This window comes from Zea mays, chromosome 8 (genome assembly GCF_902167145.1).
Source record: "Zea mays cultivar B73 chromosome 8, Zm-B73-REFERENCE-NAM-5.0, whole genome shotgun sequence".
In the NCBI taxonomy this organism is placed as follows: Eukaryota; Viridiplantae; Streptophyta; class Magnoliopsida; order Poales; family Poaceae; genus Zea; species Zea mays.
The window spans coordinates 120415951-120423237 of NC_050103.1; the positions used below are offsets into that span (position 1 = coordinate 120415951).

General features: G+C 43.7%; 1 long non-coding RNA gene across 1 annotated transcript; it reads right to left on the reverse strand.

Annotated features, from left to right (window-relative positions):
• Positions 1-692: 692 nt before the first annotated feature.
• Positions 693-905, reverse strand: LOC109941612 (uncharacterized). The gene is made up of 2 exons (XR_002264276.1): positions 844-905; positions 693-740 (listed from the first exon to the last, which is right to left on the reverse strand). It is a non-coding gene; the product is annotated as an uncharacterized lncRNA (long non-coding RNA).
• Between the last annotated feature and the right edge of the window lie 6382 nt (positions 906-7287).

Here is a 7287-nt window from a genome sequence, read left to right on the forward strand (position 1 = left end):
GTGGTAGCAACTCAAGCATCAATAAGGCTAAAGCTATGCAGCATCTATGTTAAAAAATCCAAGCATTAGACCTGCATCTTCAACTGCAAGCACTTTCTCAATAGGTTGATTGGTGTCGCACTCTATCATTATTCCACCAAAAGGACCCATGGGGTCAACATCTTGCTACCTTGATCATGTCTAAATATGATATCTAAATCACAGAGCAGTAATATAAACAAACATGTAATCTAAATATTTATGAACAACGTCGATAAATTGAAAAGACCATATGTATCTGATGTGTCATTCAAAAAAATATTAGAACTTTCAAGCATACCTTCCATTGGGCGAGACATCTTTATCACCCTTATTGTAGAGTAGAGCTGCCACGGGTTATCTTCTAGGATCTTGTAACTATTGCCTCAGCGACATTGAATAGACTGCACAGCCCACAACAGAAATGAAAATGAAAATCCCATACTTATGCACAGTCAAGTTTGAAGTACTCAACTAATCATCCACTAACCAATTTCCCCATCTCAACTCATCCTGGTACTCAATCGCTGCCTTGTCTCCTCGCCAGCTAAATTGTCCGCGTGAGGATACTCAACAACAGGCTTGAAAATTGCATTCGGCAACTCCTTCTCATCAGTGGCATTAAAAAACAACCTCTATCCCTTGTGTCCTTGACAATCTTTTGCCAAACGGAATTGCTGTTGAACAGAGTGGTTCCATTCCCCACAATCCATAAGCAATGCCTACAACAAATTGTTAAAAATTAAATAGTTTTTATTATCATGCACCAGATAAAAGATTATGAAGTAATTGAAGTGAAATTTAAATGCTCGGTGCAGAACTTACTTGGCCCTTGTTAGAGCCACGTTAGTCCTCTGTAAGTTTGATAGAAACCCAACTGTACCCGCTCCATTACTCCTGACTATTGATATGATAATTATATCTTCCTCCGCGCCTTGGAAACCATCCATAGATTTTACTTTCACTGAGAAATAATCATTCCTCCTGCAGGCCTTCCCAACCTTTTCCTGTATTGCTCTAACTTGAGCATTGTATGGACACACAACACCAATAGAAAGCTTGCTTCGTGTAGAAAGTGTCTCTACAATAGATAAAAAGGCAAAAACATTATAACCTGCCCAAACATAAACTGACTTGATCTTGATCAAATGATATAATACTTATTAGAGAAAGAAATGAAACATACAACTACAGCACTGTACATTATGGCTGCCCTTACCTTTTAACAAACTTTGCACTATCATCACTATAATATGCAACGGAACCATACAATAACACGATAACAATATATATTATAGATATATGCCCGTGCGTTGCGATGGAAGTAAAAGATTTGTATGAAACATTGATACGGAACGACAAACATCACTATAATATGCAAAATATGCGTGGAAAACATTATCAATATCACACAAATTAATTATAAAAAGTTAATTTAGAATTTTTAATTACAGACAAATGTGTCGACAACTGTTCACTAATAAGCTAATCAGAAGACAGAAAAATGAAACAAGTGTTCCTTCTGTACGAGGGTTGGCAAAAAATCATAACGTAAGCTTGGGCACATAAACTGACATGAACCTAGGACCAAGTCCCAGAACTCTAGCATTGCATACTACAGTCTTAAAAGATAAATAAAAAACAGAATTTCAAAATAAAGATCACAGAAAAACTTGCTCGAAAGCTACAAATGGTGATGCACCAGTTACCTCTTTGTTCTTTATCAGAGCCCACATGTAGAGCTTCTCTCCAGCATCTTCTGCACGGCGACCAGCCCACTTTCTTTCATTACAGTGTCCAGCAATCTCCCCAAGATTTTCAGAGAAGGAACCTTAAATTTCTTAGCTGCAGCAGAAAGTGCCATTTTCGCTTCTTCAGATTCAGCAGCATCTTTACACAACTGAAGGCTTGTAAAACACATATCAAGAGAAAGAGCTCCACCCTTGAACCTAATTTCCTTCAGATTTTTTGAGACTTCATAGAGGCCTCTAAGTGACTTGATAACATCATCTCTCCCAAATATACCATGTACTTCAAGAGAAGAAACTTTAGGCCTAGCAGATCTCCAGCTCATCGCCGATGTTCCACTGAAGAATATCACAGAATGAGCCCTCCAGTATGGGGAGGAAGATGGTGTACACGACGGGATGCTCGCCAGTGAGCCACGACCCTTTGACGATGAGGAACTGCGTCTCCAAGGGGACGTCACGGCCCTAGGAGCCTATCCTTTGTGTCATCCACCACATCTTGAACCAGAACGTGCACATGAACCGCTAGTCCCTGCAGTAACAGATGCAACACAATGGGCAATAGCAGCAGCAAAGAATATGCACATGAGTAGTAGTAGTCGTCAGATGGCTTCAGAATTAACATTGCAAGAATTAACATTGCAAGGGAAGTGATAGGAACATATTTGGTAAACAAACAACAAATAAGTATTTTAGACTTGATAAAATTCAAACGATTGACTTGAGGCACATTTACAAAAATGAAAATATTTTTCACAACCCAGAGGCATGGTCTTGGGGAAAAAAATTAGATCTTGCGTAAGTGTTTGTGTCCATGTTAAACAAAATAAAATACAAGCATAAGTGTCAAAAAAATAAAATACAAGTGTAACTGTTTTCAATAGAAATATGGAACATTGGTTGGATATCCACCGTTAACAATTTTCACTGAGTCATATACTCCTATCATAGCACTGAATAAACTCTTCAATCCCACCAGATATCGCCATGTGCAGGAGATGATAACCATGAATAATCTAGCAGCATGTACATAATCATTGAAGATGAACTATTGTTGAAGAAAATAAGAATCATTGAAGATGAACTATTGTTGAAGAAAATAAAACAGTTATCTGCAACATGAACTATTGGCATGCATTCTAAAATAAATCTCTACTACTCTAATGATTGGCGAGAGCAGTGTGGGGAACGTGGTTGGAGGTTGGCGAGGGCCGGTGGTGAGCGTGTGTCGGGGCAAGGGCGTAAGAATGGCGGATCAGCAGCAGAGACCGCGCCATCCGCTCGATCGAGATCACCAGCCCGACGTAGCGTGGCGCCAGCGCGGCCCCGTCGGGGGTGTCAGTGTCGCCGAGCTGTCCTCCAGGAACCCTGAGAGCACCTAGAGGGGGGGTGAATAGGTGATCCTGTAACACTTCAAAAACTTAAGCCACAAAACTTTGATTAAGCGTTAGCACAGTAATTGCCAAGTGGCTAGAGAGAGTCAAAACACGATAACCACAAGAAAGCAATCACAGAGTTGACACGGTGGTTATCCCGTGGTTCGGCCAAGTACAACACTTGCCTACTCCACGTTGTGGCGTCCCAATGGACGAGAGTTGCACTCAACTCCTCTCAAGTGATCCAATGATCAACTTGAATACCACGGTGTTTTTCTTTCCTTTGATCTTTTCCCGTTTGCGAGGAATCTCCACAACTTGGAGTCTCTCGCCCTTACAATTGAGTTCACAAAGAAGCACGGAGTAAGGTGGGAATGAGCAACGCACACAAGACTCGAAAATCAGAGCAACAACACGCACACAAGTCGCAACAAGAGCTCGCAATGCAACACAATGAGTTCACAACTCAACAAGAGCTCTAGATGCTATCACAATGAATCAAATGCGCGGAATCGATGTCTTGGTGCTTAGCAATGTTGTAGGAATGCTTGGTGTTCTCCTCCATGCGCCTAGGGGTCCCTTTTATAGCCCCAAGGCAGCTAGGAGCCGTTGAGAATAAATCTGGAAGGCCATCCTTGCCTTCTGTCGTCGGGTGCACCGGACAGTCCGGTGCACACCGGACACTGTCCGGTGCCCGATTTGTTTCCATAAACAGCGCAGCCGACCATTGCTGACTGTTCCAGATCTGGGAGCCGTTGGCGCACCGGACAGTCCGGTGCACACCGGACAGTCCGGTGCCCCCCTTCCGACCGTTGGCTCGGCCACGTGTCTCGCGCGGATTGCGCGGCCGACCGTTGGCCCAGCCGACCGTTGGCTCACCGGACAGTCCGGTGCACACCGGACAGTCCGGTGAATTATAGCCGAAGTCGCCAGAGAAAACCCGAGAGCGGGCAGTTCGCGCCGAGTGAGTCTGGCGCACCGGACACTGTCCGGTGCACACCGGACAGTCCGGTGCTCCAGACCGAGCTAGGTCTTGGCTGTACACAGCCAAGCTATTTGCACCGCTTCTCTTTTCTTCTTCTTTCTGTTTCCCACACTTAGACAAGTATATTAGTACACAAAACCAATGTACTAAGACTTAGAAACATACCTTTTATCTTGATTTGCACTTTGTTCCTCCAGAAGCATAAATACACATTTAAGCCCTTGTGTTGACACTCAATCACCAAAATACTTAGAAATGGCCCAAGGGCACATTTCCCTTTCAATCTCCCCCTTTTTGGTGATTTATGCCAACACAACATAAAGCAACTAGAACAAGTGCAAAATCACTTCAAGTAAAACAAATTTGAGTTTTATTCAATTTTGGCATATATGGATCATCCTTTGCCACCACTTGGTTTGTTTTTGCAAATCAAACTCAAATCTCTATCTCTAAGTCAAACACACATGTTGAAGCATAAAGAGAGTCATTCCAAAAGAGATTGATCAAAGATTTCAAAAACTCCCCTTTTTCCCATAATCACTACTTCTCCCCACAAGAAGCCAACAATTTACTAGAGATACAATAAAAGAGTTTTGACAAAACAAAAAGCTCTATTTCACTATTTTCAAAAATTTCTCAAGTGGTAGCTGATCCATTTTTTTTGCTTTGGCCTTTATTTTCTCCCCCTTTGGCATCAAGCACCAAAACGGGATCAATCTTGGCCCTTTAACCCCATTGCCTCACAAAAATCTTCAATTAAGATCAAATGGCAATAAGAGTTCATGAGATGAACTTGGAATTAGTTACCCTCTCATCGGAGTGCAGTGGAAGTCTTTCATGGTCCAAGTCCACCTTTCCCTTTCAATTCTCCTTCGAGACTAAATCAAGCAAACTCAACTACATAGTTAGTCTCAAAGGGTCAAGTTGTAACACATCTCCCCCTAAACATGTGCATCACTTTGCAACGGACTTGTGAGGTCCAGGGAGTGTTTGTACAACTTGAGCACCACAATAAGCAACACAATGCAGAATGAACATGATCAAAAGCATAAACACATGTATGCTACAATTCATTCCAAGTTCCGCGAATCTAAGACATTTAGCTCACTACGCAGCCTGCAAAAGGTCTTCTCATCTAGAGGCTTGGTAAAGATATCGGCTAGCTGGTTCTCGGTGCTAACATGAAACACTTCGATATCCCCCTTTTGCTGGTGGTCTCTCAGAAAGTGATGCCGGATGTCTATGTGCTTTGTGCGGCTGTGTTCAACAGGATTTTCCGCCATGCGGATAGCACTCTCATTATCACATAGGAGTGGGACTTTGCTCAGATTGTAGCCAAAGTCCCGGAGGGTTTGCCTCATCCAAAGTAGTTGCGCGCAACACTGTCCTGCGGCAACGTACTCGGCCTCAGCGGTGGATAGGGCAACGGAGTTTTGTTTCTTAGAGTTCCAGGACACCAGGGACCTTCCTAAGAATTGGCACGTCCCCGATGTGCTCTTCCTATCGACCTTACATCCAGCATAGTCGGAGTCTGAGTATCCAACCAAGTCAAAGGTAGACCCCTTTGGATACCAGAGCCCGAAGCAAGGCGTAGCAACTAAATATCTAAGGATTCGCTTCACCGCCACTAAGTGACACTCCTTAGGATCGGATTGAAATCTAGCACTCATGCATACGCTAAGCATAATATCCGGTCTACTAGCACATAAGTAAAGTAATGACCCTATCATTGACCGGTATGCTTTTTGATCAACGGACTTACCTCCTTTGTTGAGGTCGGTGTGTCCGTCGGTTCCCATCGGTGTCTTTGCAGGCTTGGCGTCCTTCATCCCAAACCGCTTTATCAGGTCTTGCGTGTACTTCGTTTGGGAGATGAAGGTGCCGTCCTTGAGTTGCTTCACTTGGAACCCAAGGAAGTAGTTCAACTCGCCCATCATCGACATCTTGAATTTCTGCGTCATCACCCTGCTAAACTCTTCACAAGACTTTTTATTAGTAGAACCAAATATTATGTCATCGACATAAATTTGGCACACAAATAAATCACCATCACAAGTCTTTGTAAAAAGAGTTGGATCGGCTTTCCCAACCTTGAAAGCATTAGCAATTAAGAAATCTCTAAGGCATTCATACCATGCTCTTGGGGCTTGCTTAAGTCCATAGAGCGCCTTAGAGAGCTTACACACGTGGTCGGGGTACCGTTCATCCTCGAAGCCAGGGGGTTGCTCCACGTACACCTCCTCCTTTATTGGCCCGTTGAGGAAAGCGCTCTTCACATCCATTTGGTACAACCTGAAAGAGTGATGAGCGGCAAATGCTAGCAAGATACGAATTGATTCTAGCCTAGCCACAGGAGCAAAAGTCTCCTCGAAATCCAAACCTGCGACTTGGGCATAACCTTTTGCCACAAGTCGAGCCTTGTTTCTCGTCACCACCCCGTGCTCGTCCTGTTTGTTGCGGAACACCCACTTGGTTCCCACAACATTTTGCTTCGGACGAGGCACCAGTGTCCAAACTTCATTCCTCTTGAAGTTGTTGAGCTCCTCCTGCATGGCCAACACCCAGTCCGGATCTAGCAAGGCCTCCTCTACCCTGAAAGGCTCAATAGAAGAGACAAAGGAGTAATGCTCACAAAAATTAACTAATCGAGATCGAGTAGTTACTCCCTTGCTAATGTCACCCAGAATTTGATCGATGGGATGATCCCTTTGAATCATCGCTCGAACTTGGGTTGGAGGTGCCGGTTGCGCTTCTTCCTCCATCACATGATCATCTTGTGCTCCCCCTTGATCACACGCCTCCACTTGAGGTACCTGTTCGTCATCTTGGGTTTGGGGATGCACCATGGTTGAGGAAGAGGGTTGATCTTGCTCCAAGTGTTCCTGTGGTCGCACATCACCAATCGCCATGGTGCGCATAGCGGCCGTTGGAACATCTTCTTCATCTACATCATCACGATCAACAGCTTGCTCTTTTGGAGAGCCATTAGTCTCATCAAATACAACGTCGCTAGAGACTTCAACCAAACCCGATGATTTGTTGAAGACTCTATACGCCTTTGTATTTGAGTCATAACCTAATAAAAACCCTTCTACTGCTTTGGGAGCAAACTTAGAATTTCTACCTTTCTTCACTAGAATGTAGCACTTGCTCCCAAATA